The following is a 17,009-nucleotide window of genomic DNA, read 5'->3' on the forward strand; positions in this document are numbered from 1 at the left end:
GAAGAGGTGGAATGACCTACGGGGGAAGGTGCGTTCAGTGGTCTCCAGGCACAACATTGCGGTTCAGAGGACTGGCGGCGAACTCCCACCTCCTCCCCCACAACTAACAACATGGGAGGAGCAAGTCTTGACCATCATGCATCCAGAGGGCTTCGGAGGAGTCGGTGGAGGAATGGACACTGGTAAGTCAAATCTCAACTATCATATCCCCCACCCTACCTGCATGCTATCACACACCTCCACCCTCACCCCCTCCCCTATCACTCCTACTCATCACTAATGTACTAATAACACAAATCACACATCCCAACACCAAGCCATGCATGACACAACTAAGCATGGTCAGCCCTCACCAAAGCATGCTCACTGCACATACCCATAACAACCCCCTAACCATCATCACAGAAACCCACACACAGGAATGCTTGCACTGGGGTACACAAACACCCACCCATTGCACACCATTACACACACACATGCAATAATCATGCTCTTATATCCCTGCAGGACCACTAAGGAACGTCACCACACAGGAGGGTCCAGACATCTCCACTCCACCCACAGAAAAGGCCCACAGTGACGACAGCAGCTCTGCCCTACTGGATCCTGATGCCCAGCCCGGACCATCGTGGGCCTCGGGACAGTGGGTTCCCCTTGCACAGGCACAGCCCAACAACGACCTTCCCCCCTCTGGTAACACCAGCACAGCACCCACCCAGCGGGCCCATACCTCCGAACCCAGGACACGTCAATCAGTGGTGTGTCCACCACTACAGGGAACCCAGGATAACCCACCACCCCAACAACAACAGGGACCTGGGGGCAATGGTAGTGGGCACATGGTCCAGGGGACGGAGGCACAGGAACACAGGGGAACTGGGAGGGCTGCTGTGCGACGGGGGCGGACAGGCCAAGGGAACCCACCCTCCACGAGGCCCTCTCCTCCATCATGGGAGCATACCACCACTCCCAGGAGACGATGGCGACGGTCCTGGCCAAGTTTCAGGAGACCCAGCGCCTGCGGGAGGAACAGTATTTGGGGTTCAGGGAGGAACTCAGGACCATCAGCTCCACTCTGGGCACCATCGTAGGGGTGCTGAAGGACATACAAAAAACCATGATGGACACCATGGCACTCCAAGGGGCCCCTGACACTAGCATGGATGATGAACTGCCCACCACCTCCGCCAGCGCTAGTGGACAGGACGCCCCGCCACAGGAACACCACACCAGCACCCAACCCCCTGCAGATGGACAACCACCACGCTAGCGGTCCCTGAGATCCAGGAACAGGACAGAGCAAGATGGCAAGACCCCCACCAGGAAATGAGACCACCCTGATTGCCCTCCCACTGTCCCACTTTATTACCCTGTCCATACTTAAACTGCCCCAGCTCCACTTCCTATGCCCATAAGGGCAGTGCACCTGTGTGACCCATAGGCTGGACTCTGCCATGGACATTCCTCCACCGTCCCCCATCACCATTTTACAACCCCCTCCATTTTTGAGCACTTAAATAAACACCCTTGAACCACAAAACAATCTGGAGTCAGTCTGTGATTTGGTTAATTTGTATTATCAATGACAGTGTCAAAATGTGTTCTCAATTGTAAAGCCAACATACCTATGTCACACATCACAAGTCCTTAAAGGATGCAAGCAGATGACACACGTTGGTAACCACACCTGTGAAACCGTAATGGAAAGGTACAACTCAGTGACCAAATACTGCTATTAAATAACAGACAGGATAGAGGTAGAAGTGTGAAAGTGAATGTAATGTGAAAAAAAGTTTTTCTCACCTGTCTGTCACTGGAAATATTGCTGTATGACTGACTCCCTGTTGTCTATGTCTTCTTCCTCAGCTTCCTCCTCATCACTGTCCACAGGCTCCACAGCTGCCACAACACCGCCATCTGGACCATCCTCCTGCAGAAAAGGCACCTGGCGTCGCAAAGCAAGATTGTGAAGCATTGAGCAGGCGATGATGATCTGGCACACCTTCCTCGGTGAGTAGAATAGGGAACCACCTGTCATATGGAGGCACCTGAACCTGGCCTTCAGGAGGCCGAAGGTGCGTTCGATTACCCTCCTAGTCCGCCCATGGGCCTCATTGTAGCGTTCCTCTGCCCTGGTCCTGGGATTCCTCACTGGGGTCAATAGCCAGGAAAGGTTGGGGTAACCAGAGTCCCCTAATAGCCACACACTGTGCCTCTGGAGTTGACCCATCATATAAGGGATGCTGCTATTCCGCAGGATGTAGGCGTCATGCACTGAGCCAGGGAACATAGCATTTACCTGGGAGATGTACTGGTCTGCCAAACATACCATCTGTACATTCATGGAATGATAACTCTTCCGGTTCCTGTACACCTGTTCACTCCTGTGGGGGGGGGGGGACCAGAGCTACATGGGTACCATCAATAGCACCTATGATGTTGGGGATATGTCCAAGGGCATAGAAGTCACCTTTCACTATAGGCAAATCCTCCACCTCTGGGAAAACAATGTATATCCTTACGTGTTTCAGCAGGGCAGCCAACACTCTGGACAACACGTTGGAAAACATAGGCTGGGACATCCCTGATGCCATGGCCACTGTTGTCTGAAAAGACCCACTAGCAAGGAAATGGAGCACTGACAGCACCTGCACGTCAGGAGGGATTCCAGTGGGATGGCGGATTGGTGACATCAGGTCTGGCTCCAACTGGGTACATAGTTCCTGGATAGTGGCACGGTCAAACCTGTAGGTGACGATTAAATGTCGCTCCTCCATTGTCAACAGGTCCACCAGCGGTCGGTACACCGGAGGATTCCGCCATCTTCTCAAATGTCCCAGCAGACGGTGCCTAGGAAGGACAGCAGCGACCACAGAGTCAACAAATTCCCAGGTATGTACCCACAGATACACAGAACACGACACCAAACACAAAACTTTTCCTGTATGTGTGTTGAGTGTAGGCCTAGCTATGTGTGATGCAGTAGTAAAAGAAGCCATGTGGGCCCCTGAAATGGCGGCTGCCTGACCTCTAAACTGGGACAATGGGAATGTGAGGTAACTGCGCTGGCGTTGTACCCCGTTGCGGTAGGCGGTCGTAGACAGGGGCACAATGCTGCATTGGTTAACATTGGACCCTATGGGTCCCAGGAGCCAATGACGAAGTGCGCCAGCGGTGATGATATGCACCGCCGCGGACGTCACCGCCGCGGACGTGACCGCCATTTTCTATCTGTTCAATCACTCGATACCTGATCTTCGACAGGAGAGGACCTACACTGCAAGTGCTGCTGTGACCTCGGTCTGGAAGAGACAATGGCTGCTGCCTCTGGGGAAAGGGCCCCTGCCTTCACTGCTCAGGAGTTGGAGAAACTAGTAGACGGGGTCCTCCCCCAGTACACGCTACTCTACGGTCCTCCAGACCAACAGGTAAGTACACAGGGAGCACGTTGTATGGGCTATGCCTGGGTGGAGAGGGCTGGTTGTAAGAGGGAAGGGGGCAGAGTTCAGGGAACATGAAGGACTGTGAATGCATGTGCCACATGTCAAGGGTAGGGATGGGGGCCACTCACATCAACGGTGCAGTTGGTAATGACTTCTCTTCTTCCCCTGTGCATGTCATGTAGCTCAGCGCCCACCAGAAGAAGGACAATTGGCGTGCCATCGCCAAGGAAGTCCGGACCCTCGGGGTCCACCAGAGACGGGGCACCCACTGCCGGAAAAGATGGGAGGACATTCGCCGCTGGAGCAAGAAGACGGCGGAGGCTCAGCTGGGGATGGCCTCCCAACGTGGGAGGGGTGCCCGTCGCACCATGACCCCCCCTGATGTTCCGAATCCTGGCGGTGGCCTACCCGGAGTTGGATGGGCGCTTGAGGGCATCACAGCAGACACAAGGGGGTGAGTACACTCTCATTCTGGGGACTTGGCGCACAGTTGAGTGGTCTGGGTGGGGGAGGAGGGCTGTGGGTGTACATAGCCAAGGCAGAAATACGTAGGCTAGGCCCCTCCGTAATACAGGGCATGTGGCACTCCACCCCACCTCAGTAGTTGGCCAAGTACAGGTATAGATGCCCCTGTGGCATCCATGTGTGCAGATGTCCACCATAGCTATTTAGGCCATATCCCAGGAATTGCATCTGTAGAGGCCAAGAGCACGGCGTAGTGCAGGGGGCTGCTGTGTCTGTATTGTCCGCCAACGGTAGCGGTAAGCCATGCACTCAACCTGTCTTTCTTCTGTCGTCCCCTCCCCCTTTTTGTGCTCTCCCTGTTCTTTTGTGCATCAGCATCATCAGGTGGAGGTACAGTGGCACCGGGGCACGAGGGAGCTGCATCCCACATGGCCATGGAGAGCCACACCACAGACTCAGAATGCACCAGTGGGACGGAGGGCGAGGGGAGCTACACGTCGGTCACCGGATCACCAACCAGCGACACGGACTCGTCCGCCGATGGGAGCTCCCTTGTGGTGGCGGCACCATCTGTGCCCCCCACTTCTACAGGTACAGCCGCCACCTCCCCTACCAGCACCGCCCTCCCAGCAGCCCCTCAGCGTTCTCCCCGTGCCCGCTCTCACCCAGGAGGGTGGGCATCACCTTCCCCCCAGGCACCTCAGGCCCTGCCCCAGTCACCCCTGCTGCCCTCAGTGAGGAGGCCATTGACCTCCTCAGGTCACTCACTGTTGGGCAGTCTACTATTGTGAATGCCATCCAGGGTGTAGGAAGGGAGTTGCAACACACTAATGCATTCCTGGAGGGCATTCATTCTGGTCAGGCTGCCCATCATCAAACCCTGCAATCTCTGGCCTCAGCACTGATGGCAGCCATTGTCCATGTGTCTAGCCTCCCCCTTCCAACTTCCTCCACCCAGACCCAATCCCCTGTACCCCAGCCTGGCCCAAGCACACCATCAGACAAGCATGCATACACCTCAACAGCCAAAAGTAGCTCAGGCAAACATAGGCACCACACAACCCACAGGCACTCACACAAGCATCACGCACATGCAGACACAGCAACATCCACTGCCTCCACTGTGTCCCCCTCCTCGTCGTCTCCCTCCTCCCTCCCAGTATCGTCTACACTCTCACCTGCATGCACTACATCTACAGGCACTAGGACTCGCACCAGAACACCCAGCACCACACCCCGCTCTCCTGCACTCACCACCCCCACTCCCATTTACACGTCCCCTGTGTCCTCTCCCAGTGTGTCTGTGACGCCCCCTCCCAAAGTACACAAACGCGGGCACCCACACACCCAACATCCATCCACCTCACGACAGCCTCCACTACCTGCACCTGCACCCAAAACACCTAAAGTGACACCTCCTACAACCACCTCCTCTTCCTCCACTCCCAGACCCCCTCCACCTACCCATCCCAGTGTTCGTCAGAAACGGTCCCTCTGCAACGTTGACCTCTTTGCCCCCACCCGCACCCCTCCAATTCATCAGTCCCGTTGTAGCGCCTCAGCCAAAAAGACTCCAGTACCAGTGGTGCGTGTTATAGGTGTGTGGAGTGCACCAGCCACCAGGGCAGGCAGTGTGACACGGAGCCAAGGCACTGCCAGTCCACCCCCTGTAAAGCATCTCAAGTTGGCAAGTGGCCGACGGGTGAAGCCTCCTGGAGGCAAAACTACTCACAAGGGTCCCAGGGGGATTGCAGAGTCAGCTGTGACTCCTCCAAAGGCGGTGAAGTGCCAGAAGAAGTCTGCACAGCCTCATGAGGGCAGCACGGCAGAGAAGGGCGGCATCCTCCCCGGCGGCCGGGACGCCACCGCCAGCACCGTCGTCACTGGTCAGGAGACCACCGCCGGAGTCAGTGCCCAGGAGGGCCCCGGCTGCCACAGCCCTGCTGGCCAATGAGGGACAATCTTGGCACACACCAATGCACAGGTCAGAGACCGCCATGGCAAAGCACCGCTGAACAGGGCAAAGCACCGCTGAACAGCCCAGAGACCGCCATGGCAAAGCACCGCTGAACAGGACAAAGCACCGCTGAACAGCCCAGAGACCGCCATGGCAAAGCACCGCTGAACAGGCCAGAGACCGCCATGGCAAAGCACCGCTGAACAGGGCAAAGCACCGCTGAACAGCCCAGAGACCGCCATGGCAAAGCACCGCTGAACAGGCCAGAGACCGCCATGGCAAAGCACCGCTGAACAGGGCAAAGCACCGCTGAACAGGGCATGCACCGCTGAACAGCCCAGAGACCGCCATGGCAAAGCACTGATGAACAGGGCAAAGCACCGCTGAGCAGGGCAGAGCACCGCTGCAGAAGGAAAAGACCGCCACATCAAGCATCGTTATCCCATGTACAGCTGGGACAGTGACGGGACAGGAACTGTCACGGGGAGCCTAATCCAGTCTAGGCACCATTCCATCTCCAGAACCAGTGGAGAAATCCATCCACTACCTCTGTCCTTCACAGGATGACGCACTCTGGGCATCAGTCCCCCTCCAGAACCAGTGGAGGCTGTTATCCACTTGAGAGACTTTGGCTTTGCACTCCCCAGGATGGTACAGTGGGCAACCCACCCACTGTAGAGACATGAGAGACTGTGGCTTTGCACTCCCCAGGATAAAGCAGTGGGCAATCCACCCACTGTAGAGACTTGAGAGACTGTGGCTTTGCACTCCCAAGGATAAAGCAGTGGGCAACCCACCCACTGTAGAGACTTGAGAGACTGTGGCTTTGCACTCCCCAGGATAATGCAGTGGGCAACCCACCCACTGTAGAGACTTGAGAGACTGTGGCTTTGCACTCCCCAGGATAAAGCAGTGGGCAACCCACCCACTGTAGAGACTTGAGAGACTGTGGCTTTGCACTCCCCAGGATGGTACAGTGGCCAACCCACCCACTTGTGAGACTTGAGAGACTGTGGATTTGCACTCCCCAGGATGGTACAGTGGGCAACCCACCCACTGTAGAGACTTGAGAGACTGTGGCTTTGCACTATCCAGGATACATCAATGGGCATGGAGCCCCGTCGTGGATCTGGCGTGGTGCTGTAATCCGGCTGAGGTGCCCCCACCCCTTCCTTTTCCCCTGAGGTGCCTGTTGTATTTCTCTCTGATGCCCCGGCAGTGTTCCCTCCGTTTGTGGACAGGTATCTTGTGTGGGCCTCGCCCATGCATTTTTGGCCCAGTGGTGCACGGACATTGAGATGTGCATATCTGCACTACTCCTCGTAATGTATATACTTTTGAATGAGTTTATATATATCTATATATATTTGAAACATATATATTGATACATTTCAATGTTTGAACTGATTTCGTTTTGTCTTTGCATTCTTCCAGGGGGGTTGTGGGTTGTTACAGTGATGTTTGGAAATGCATTGGTGTGTGTGTTGTAATGTGCGAGGGTTGCTTGTGTGTCCCCCTGACTTTTGCCTCCCCCCTCCCCTATGTCGTAGGTGCAGTACTCACCATTGTCTTCGTCGCCGTTGGCGCTGGTGTTCGTAGATGAGTAGGAAGACAAGGGCAGGGAGGATTTGTAATTCCGGCTCCATGGTGTCCTCCTTCCTCGTGGGATGTGTAGAGGTGAGCGTCTTCCTATTGCAAAAGCTGTTTCCGCCGTGTTTTTATCCACGGTGAATCCGCCCCGGAAAAGGTGGCGGATTGGCGGGTTGTGATACTGTGGGCGGTACATTGTCTTCCGCCTGTCTGTTGGCGGTGACCGCCGTGCTGCTTGTCTGTACCGCCGTGGCTGGCGGAGTGTTAAAGTGGCTGTCTTTGTTGGCGGTTTCCGCCACGGTCGTTATTCCCTTTTTTTGTCCGCCGGCCTGTTTGCGGTATTAACGCACCTTTAACACCGTCCGCCAGGGTTGTAATGACCACCAAAGTGCTAAGACAGTGCATGGGAGTTGTGAACAAAGGGAGGGAAGATAAAAAAAAACAAATAAATTACAGTAAGAAACATTTGGCTATCATGTGCATAACTTACACTCCTGGATTACTGTTTTGTTCATTATCCATCCCTGAGGTGCACAATCCATAGGAAAAGCAGTGTAAAGTGTAAATTTGTTAATGTTTCAGACTCCTAATTGGGTAATTAGAAGGGATTTTCATCAGTGTAGTAATTAAGATGCACTCTCCATGTTTGTGGGCTAAATTACTGCTAGAACAGAATACAAATAAGACGAAACAAACTTCAATCCTCAAAATTCTCGACAGGCATTTGATCCCAAAAAGCATGCTCCCTGGGTAGCCATTCACCGGTTAAGCCATTTGCTGGAGAATACTTATTCCCCGACCTTTTCTGGCATGATTTGAATTGGTTTTGCCTTCATTGTATTGTTCATAATCATGTACTATACATTTTAGAAATAGTCTGGAAGAACAATTGTTTCTATCCTGATCATTGTACCCAGGTTATGAAACATACAGGGTCGCCCAAAGTTATTAACACTACTGTTCATTTTGAAATGGATAAGAGCAAATGACTGAAGCTCTGCTTGTGTGCCCCTCTGTTGATCTCAACCTATGTGGAAGCCCTCAACCAAACCAAGGAGTCTTTCGTCATTGAAAAGAGCATGAGCAAATTCTACCTCTCAACCGTGATGGAGATGGGATGCTGAAAAATCAACCTCAAACATGCCAGATGTTTGCAAACTTCACCCAGCGTAAGCCTCCGCTGAGTAGAACCCTCTCAACACCAAGATTTATAAATTTTGATCCATTTCTGTTTTTCCTTTTTGGCCCTCTATGTGTGGTGGTCCACTCCCTGGTTCGCTATCCAGTCAATCCAAAGACATGTGTGGCCTTTACTAACCCTGTCACAGCTGCCACTGGAATTTTACCTTAGCCAACACAAATTACAACAACAATTTGAGTTCAGACATCCCAAACCAAAGGGAAGGTAGACGACTAAGGGGTTGTGGTCTACTCGTTGACAATGGATCCATGGTTTTGAGCATTGCACCACTGGCAAGGTGGCTCTTCACAAAGCACCAGCCTGAGTCAGATCAAGTTGACCTGAGAAAGCAATATAAAATGACTCACCCTACTGCTACAGTTCACACTTGATTGATAACCACAATACTGTGAAGAGCTCCTGCACTTCAATGAGCATGTCCAAGTGCCAAGAGTGACTTCCAGTGCAATAGCCAGCAGTTTCCCCACAGCTTCTGGAGTGTCTCATCAGTCACAGCAGTACAGAGGAAAAGGCTACCTTATTTTACTGAACATCACCCCAGTATCAATCACAGCATAAAATCTATTCCTTTTGCATCAGAATGTTGAGATCCCCACTGCTGTACAACAATAACAAAATTAAACCACCCAACACAGACAACTGGAGAAGCAGGAATGCTTCCTATAACTCATAAGGCCTGTACTACATGGGGAGTTTCAGAAAGAAGAAATATTGCTACAATGCATGCATCAATGCAAAATAGACTCTGAACCACAGTGTAAATAGGTTTATCCCTAAGAGACCGAAAAACAAATATCACAATTTTTTAGATTACATTGAACAGAATTTGGCCAATACCAATCAGACACTCACAACTGTGGGCTTGAAAATGGGAGGCGAATTAAGATCATACATTGATTATTGGGCTGTAAGTCATATTACAATGAAGAATCAATATCCATTACCTTTCATATCAGCCCTAACTGACCAAGTGGAAAAGGCACAGGTTTACACAAAACTTGATTTGATTTGCAAGGTGCTTACCATCTGTTGGGGTAGATACTTACCCATTGCCTGTGCAAAAGAGGTAAATGTGTCCGATAAGCATGATGAGGGTATCTTCTGTCATTACCAATTCCTCCTCAATCATGACAGATGTTGGATCAAAGTGGCCTCAGCATTGCAAATGGGTGTACACCCCTGCCTACAATGCCAGACTGTTTGTGAAACTGCTCCCCAATTTTTATTTTGGCCCTGGTCTCATGCTAATATAGCCCATCTGAACCTGTCCCTGTAAATACAAGATTAAGAACATACCTGTTCTGTAATCTGAAGGGACGCCCCAAGTGTGCCCGCATGGTGGGCACTGAACTCTGGGCAAAGTTATTATTGTGTCGGTGGGCCAACGGTTGAGACCTAAGCTCTTTACTCCTGCTACAGATGGTGTTTCTTGTTGGCTAGGGTATGCACCTAAACCAGGCAGAACCCACCACTCTAGTCAGGGCAAGTAAGTTACACCCCAAAGATAACCTGTGCTCACCGCCTGGTGGCCTGGCGCAGAGCAGTCAGGCTTATCCTGAAAGGCAATGTGTGAAGCGTATGCACAGCACACTCACACCAGTGACACAATAATTCAAATACAAAAAGAGACTCTACACGGAATTATATAAAAATTGGTTTCATATCTTCCAAATTACATCAATCATAAATGCTGTGCATAACATCCCATCACTGAAATAACACTCAGTATCTCTTACAAATGACATAAATCATAAATGCTGTGCATAATATGCAATCCTGAGATAGAACTCACTATCCTGATAGTGCAAGAATCCAAATGATATACATTTAACATCAGGGAATACAATGCAGCAGTTGAAATAAGCATATAAAACACTAGGTATCACTGGGAGTACAAAACCCTCCACTTACCACCATCAGCATATCAACAGCAAAGAGCCCACATAGGCACGGGACCACTGCAATCCTATTAGAGGGGTTACCGTAATTGAAGAGCGCTTGGTCAAAAAGGGGAATGTAGGCTCGGAATTAGGGCACAGAATCACCTGGGCACCTACTATAGTTGATATGTTAATTAGGTCAAGTTCTTACATGCAGCAAAGCCACTTCCTGGTGGCGAACAGGTTCTCTGTTGAGGATTCCACCCGTACAGCAAGGAACAACCCAGAAAACAAATGCCCCAAGGTCAGTAGCCACAGGCGAGTACAAAGATATGCTGGAGATTCCAGGGGTGAGAGGCCTCGTCAGATCCTCCCCACAAGTCGGAGTGTCGAGGGCAACTACCCACAAGCATGCAGGGTAGCTGCTGTGGCTACAGCATTGGCAGTTGAGTGCAAGTGACCGGGAGACCTCCCTTCGTCTTTCCTGGCTGCCTACATCCTTGTACCTGCGCGGTGAGGGAGCGCTGGATGGTGGGCGACATCGGCAGCCTGCTGCACAGGTCCGCAATGCTGAAGGGGAGCTGTGCCGAAATGTGACTCAGGGAGGCAGTGTGGGTGTGAACGAGGCATCCTCTGTGCTGCGAGGAAGCTCTTCTAATCGGCCTGAGAAGGGTGCTTCCCCTGGCACTGTGGCAACTCTCTAGCTCCAGAGAGCACGGACTATGGGGAGAGTACAGAATGCAGAGGTCTACCTAGAACAAAGCCCTAAAGGGTCCCCACACATGCTTCTTCGAACAGGGCTCAACACGCGCTGGGAGATAGGAAGGTGCTTCCCATGCACTCAGCGATGATAAAGCGCTCACCATTCGCTAGTGTTGTCCAGAGAAGTAAGAAAAGAGGCAAGGAGCAGCAAACAGTGCTCATCCCACACTGGGCTCCTTGGAGAACACTGGGGGGGCACAAAGTAGGCTGGCAGGCCAACTCATCAATGCCAGTGCACAAGTTGTAGTCCCTCCTGCAGCCCAGCAGTAAACAAGCAGCAGGCCAACACAGCGTAGCAGATAGCAATAATGGTGGTTTGTCCTGACCCTCTTCCTAAAATATATCTTTCTTGTATGTGGCATTCCAGCACTTGAGATATCCAATAGAGAGTCTCAATTTTTGTTTCAGTTACAGTCACTCTTCACACAAATCTAGGCAAGGACATGTCACACTCCATCATTTCCTGAAGCGAAAATTAAAGGCAGACATAGAGGGTTAAAGAGGACCAAGAGAATAAATGGTCTAATCTTTGCTTGATGTATAAATATGCCTATAATAAAGCCGTACACACCCCCAGGGAGTGTATTACATTCTTTCTAACATACAAAAGTCCCCACTCATCCTCCTTCAACTTCAACAGTTGGACAAAAGCTACAAGACATCTTAAAACATGTTAAAAAATGAAATGACATCTTTGCAGTCAAGAGTCCATTAGAATAACATTGTGGGCAATGTAAGGTTCTACACAGAGGGCTACCATCACAAGGGAAACAGAAAGCTACAGTTCAGAAACTTAGAGAAAATGAAAACCTTACACAATCAACAAGGCTGTGAATCATGTTACAGCATGTGTGCATGTAAGACAAAAGTTGTACATCCCATGTCTCCTGATAAAGACAGAAATTTAGCAGAGTCCCTAGTGTCACAAAAAGTCATCTGATTGTGACAAAAAAGGGTTTATTTGATTCAGAGCACTAATAGTTTAAACGTAGAACATTTTACCGAAATGCTTATGAATGTGCCTTGTTAAAATGTAATGTATACTCTAGACTAACGGGATGTATCAAAATGATAGTGAATTTCTAAATATTGATGAAATAAAAATATATGCAAACATGAGAGAAATTTAGTTCTCTGTTATACTCAATGAAATGTGTTAAAGTTTTATCGTTTAAAGTGAAATGTATTGTTCATATTATTGAAGCATTATTAATGTTGAATTTTTAACTTTACATATTACATGTACAGTATGTTATTGAAATGATTTAAAAGTATTGGTATTATTTCTTGTGTTAGCATGAGTGAGGCCTCTTGAAGTTTGTAATTTGTGACAGTGCTAGAAATGCCGAATTCATTTTTTTAACTTTCTTGTAGGCTATGTTCTCATGGGAAACTTAGCAAGCTGGTAATAAGTTCTGTTGTTTAAGCATAGAGATAATGTAGTGTGGTGTCCTTGATGGAAAAAAGACTGGAACATGCCTGTCATTGTATACAATTGTTTTAAACCTGCATGGAGTCCCACAGATGGAAGATGTTCCCATGACAGACCTGGGAAAGAATTGAGATGCTACAACTTGGAGTTGTATGATTGATTCTATTGAATAATGCCCCTTCAACATGACATGGACTGATATGTCTAACAAATCAGAATGCTTTGAGGATTCTAAAATATTGATGGACCTTTGAAACTTGAACAACCCCCAGCAGTTCTCAGCAGTTTGCAGAGAATTCTAGATGCTTATCGATGCCTTGCTGTCCCTGATACTCTGCTGATGAAGAATCCCTGAATACTGTCTTTCTTGGCAAGGTATCTCCCTCTCTACTTGTTCCTTTGGAATGCCCTTTTAGACTTCAATGTTCCCTTCGGAAGACTCTTGACTGAGCTTCTGATATGCTGAAGCTATCCTTTTTTATTTATATTTTGCTTATTTTGGTTAGTTATTTACAATCCAAGATCAGTTTTTCCAAATTACTTTTTGCCTTTTTGTGCTTTTTTGTATTTTGCCCACGTGTTCAACCCCACACATGCATTTTTCTGATTTGGTCCGATATAGGGTTTTCGCTGCCCAGTTTAAATGTATGACTTTGTTAAATTGAATTCACAGTTGATTGCTAACCCTGAGGAACATAAGGTTTTGTATTTCAGATATTTCTTTTAATAATGTGTATTGTTCTTCACGAATGTTAGTTTTCCTAATGTTAGTTCGACTAAACTTCTTTCATTGTCTTGAGCAACCCCTCATGATAATATTAATTTATAACTTTGTGCTGGGAATAACTTGTGTGACTTTGATTTTGAGCTTGTAATAAATACTTTAATCTTATTTCTGATTTGAGTTTTCCTTGTATGGCGAAATGGTTCACAAATTCTAAATGTATTGAATGGTAATTGAAAGTTTTTTGATGGTTCTACCACTTTTTAATGCTGGGTCATAAGGCATTGACTTGACTCTGGGAGCATTGATTCCTGAGAAGGATGAAAATGCTACAGCACTCCTAATTGAAAACAACAGCTTCAGCTTTCAGGACCTCAACACCACCTTTTTCAATGTTCGTCAAACAACCACACAGAACATGAATGAAGTCAAGCACATTCTGGACCAGGGCTGGATTTAAGGCAGTGTGGCCTGGTGCTCTGCTCGAGGGAAGGGAGAGGTTGTGTTTAGGATAGGATACTTGCAATTCATAATTTACAGTTCTAATATAGTATAGTGTAGCAGCAGCTACTCCGCTACGTCGAAGGAGCATCGCTCCCCCCGCCAGAAGCAGCAGCTGCAAAACATGAAAACGAAAATAACCCATGTGCTTAGTATTGTTTTATTTTTCAAGGGGGGGGCTATGGGGATGACAGGCACCAGGGGGAGTGGTAGGTGCACTGCTATCAGTGCACATGTCTCAGGAAGGCCAAACCGTCATACACACTGAGGCACAGGCTCCCAGTCTGTCTGGGAGTACAAATTGAGGGCGCTCAGGGCAATCCTGACACTGCTCTCATGTTGCCAGCAGCATGAGAGCAGAGTTAGGATTGGCTGCAGGGCCGTCGGGGAGTCTATGCCTGCCTGCCTGCACTGAAGCCAGAAGAACTAAGATGCAGCGATGCGGCAAACAGCAGGTAAATATTTTGTGTTTTTGTCTTGTCCCCCCCTCCCCTGCTACTTTCACCTGGCACCAGCAGCTACTTGTACAGTGACTATGAACTGTCATCAAAGTGCTGCATGCAAACTGCATGGCATAGGTTAGAGCGTTATGTTATTTTCCCCAGTCTTTCATTATTCTAATGTGGCTAAAAAGGGTTTGCTTGGATAGAAATTCATTCTTTTTTGTAAAGGCAACCCCAACCACTGTGGTACATTTTAAATCCTGAGTTTGTGCTTCTCCAGACCACTCTTAAAATATACTGCCTACTGGGTGGCGGACAAGTGAGTTCTAAACCTCGTAATCCTCACTGTCTTATGTAACTTTGCCTATAGACTGATTTACACAGTTTGACTCATTTTCTCTGTATAATGTGTGTGATGTAAAGTGCTCTACACTGGTATGAGTAGCACTATAAAACAAATGAAATTCACGTGAGAGGGGGGGCTATGAAGAGATGAGAAGCACTATTGGAGGGTGGTAGTTAGGGAATTCATGAAAGAGGAGGTCACTTGGGAGGTGGAGGTCGCCAAAAAAAAGACTGCCACACAGGGCATCACCAGCGCCAAAGCCGGCCCTGTTCTAGATGCAAAGTTGATCCTGGAAAAGTGTACTTTTTAATCAATTGGAATGGTTACAGACTGGAGTTACCAGGAACCCTGATATGCACTTTATGCACATGTCTCTGAAGGCCTTCTATCTGCAACATCTCACAAAACGTAGGTCAATGTACTGCAATCAGTTTCAGGGTTTCCATACTTAACCTAAGCCAATGCCCGTAGCAACAACACAAGTCTTTACATTGTAAAAACACACACAAAAAGGTGGTGTATGTTCATCAGGGGTGTACCAAGCATGGTTTGCAGCAGGACAACAGTAAACTGGTAGACCAAAATTACACTAGACAGAATGTGGATATAAAAGAATCCGTCCCACTGACACATCCCTCACTTAAAGATAACCATAATGTGAAGAGCTCCTGAACATACGTGTGCTTGTCTGAGCATCCCCAGTGAGTTCCTGTCATATCAGGCAGTCATTTTAGTGGCAATCAGATTTGATCCTTCACATCAGAACAGAGACAGAGATCTGAAAATAAGAAAGATGACAAGATGACAAATGTGAATAGGAGTACAAAGCGAATACAAGTTGCAAAATGAATCTCACAACAGTTCAGAGTCTTTCTTGGTAGACCGAACATGAGGTTCACAGTCAAAATGCATTCAAAGCTTGACCAAAAGCATAAGAGTTCTAGTTCAATTCTGGATATCAAATGCAATCTCAGTTGGCAGTTCAATGGAGTACCAAATACATTCCTTGCTGCTTGCAGGACCTAAACACATGATAAACAAATCAGGGCAAAGAAAAAGTGAAGGCTTTGGCAATAAGAACACACTCGAGAGGCAGTCAGAGCAAAGAGATACTAATGGCTGTGATGAGAATTGCACGAGTTATCCAGTCGCCAAGATAATGTCAATCAGAACATGTGCAGCCTTAAGAAAAGTTTTATCCAACTACTGAAGACTGGATGCCCCTCAGACAACAGCACAGGTGTTGTCCTGGAGCGGGGGGTGGGAGGTGTTCAGGGGAGTACTACACTTAAACAGTTTTGTGCCACATTGAGGTAACAATCGAGTGCTTCTTATATTAGGAATTCATCTTCCGGAACTAGTGTGTCCGAAACAAAGCTTCCCAACACCGCCCTCTCAAATGATCTTCGCCGTTCACCCTGTATATCTATTAGATTGGACGGGAAGAGAAAGGGCACTCTAGACGTATACCGTATGTAGATAATTTGAACTTCACATCGGTTGAGCTTGTAAGCCTTGTGTCTCTCAACACCCTGAGGCCGGCGTGTCTTCCTCGTGCACTAAATTACACACACACTAACAGAGGCACTGCCGTGTTGCTTTATAGACACGGGAGAAAATATTTTAACTTACTGCTATGGTTACTTTGTGCTGCATTTAAGACGTTCAGAACAAGCGGGGTTCCACACTACCACCGATAAAGAATAACCTGCATTTAAGCAGAGACTATGCTCCATAGTTGTTACAGAGCCTAGCTAATGTTCACGAACGCTTGACACTGCAGAACTTTACCTCATGGGACTAGACGTTTAATGTTGCACTGGGCTGTGTACGTGCTCTGCGTCAAATACAGTATACCATTACTGTCTTAGTTTGGTGTATTGTGCTTTGAAGTGATCTGACAGTGGTTTATACTGTAACTATATATTACTTAAAGTTCTGTGAACACAATGATGGACATTAATAGTTGCCTGCCAAATAAATGTAATCAAGATAATTCATACAAATTATACATTCCTATGCATCCGTACACACACATAACGGGAGTTTGGATCAGCCCTCTTCTGTCCTTGGTCTGTTCGAGTGACATACATATTCTGTTTCTGCCATGTTAGCATCGAGTATGGGGCAATGGGTCACCCCACTTCATTTAAATACTTCATTGACATGGGAGAGACAGCAGTTTGCCTGGTCACGTGCATACCTTCCTACAAAGGAGTGGGCTTCAGTGCCAAGGCTGGTGGGATACACTTTTGGTCTCTTATG

General features: G+C 48.4%; 1 protein-coding gene across 6 annotated transcripts in view; it reads right to left on the reverse strand.

Moving 5' to 3' along the window:
- ARSG (arylsulfatase G) overlaps nt 1-17,009 on the reverse strand; it is a 1,341,775-nt gene that overhangs the window by 754,957 nt on the left and 569,809 nt on the right. For all 6 annotated transcript variants that reach the window (XM_069199865.1, XM_069199861.1, XM_069199863.1 and 3 more), the window contains one exon: nt 15,423-15,522. The gene's annotated coding sequence lies outside the window, so the exon portion shown is untranslated. The remainder of the gene's footprint in view (nt 1-15,422; nt 15,523-17,009) is intronic.

Source organism: Pleurodeles waltl, chromosome 7 (assembly GCF_031143425.1).
Source record: "Pleurodeles waltl isolate 20211129_DDA chromosome 7, aPleWal1.hap1.20221129, whole genome shotgun sequence".
In the NCBI taxonomy this organism is placed as follows: Eukaryota; Metazoa; Chordata; class Amphibia; order Caudata; family Salamandridae; genus Pleurodeles; species Pleurodeles waltl.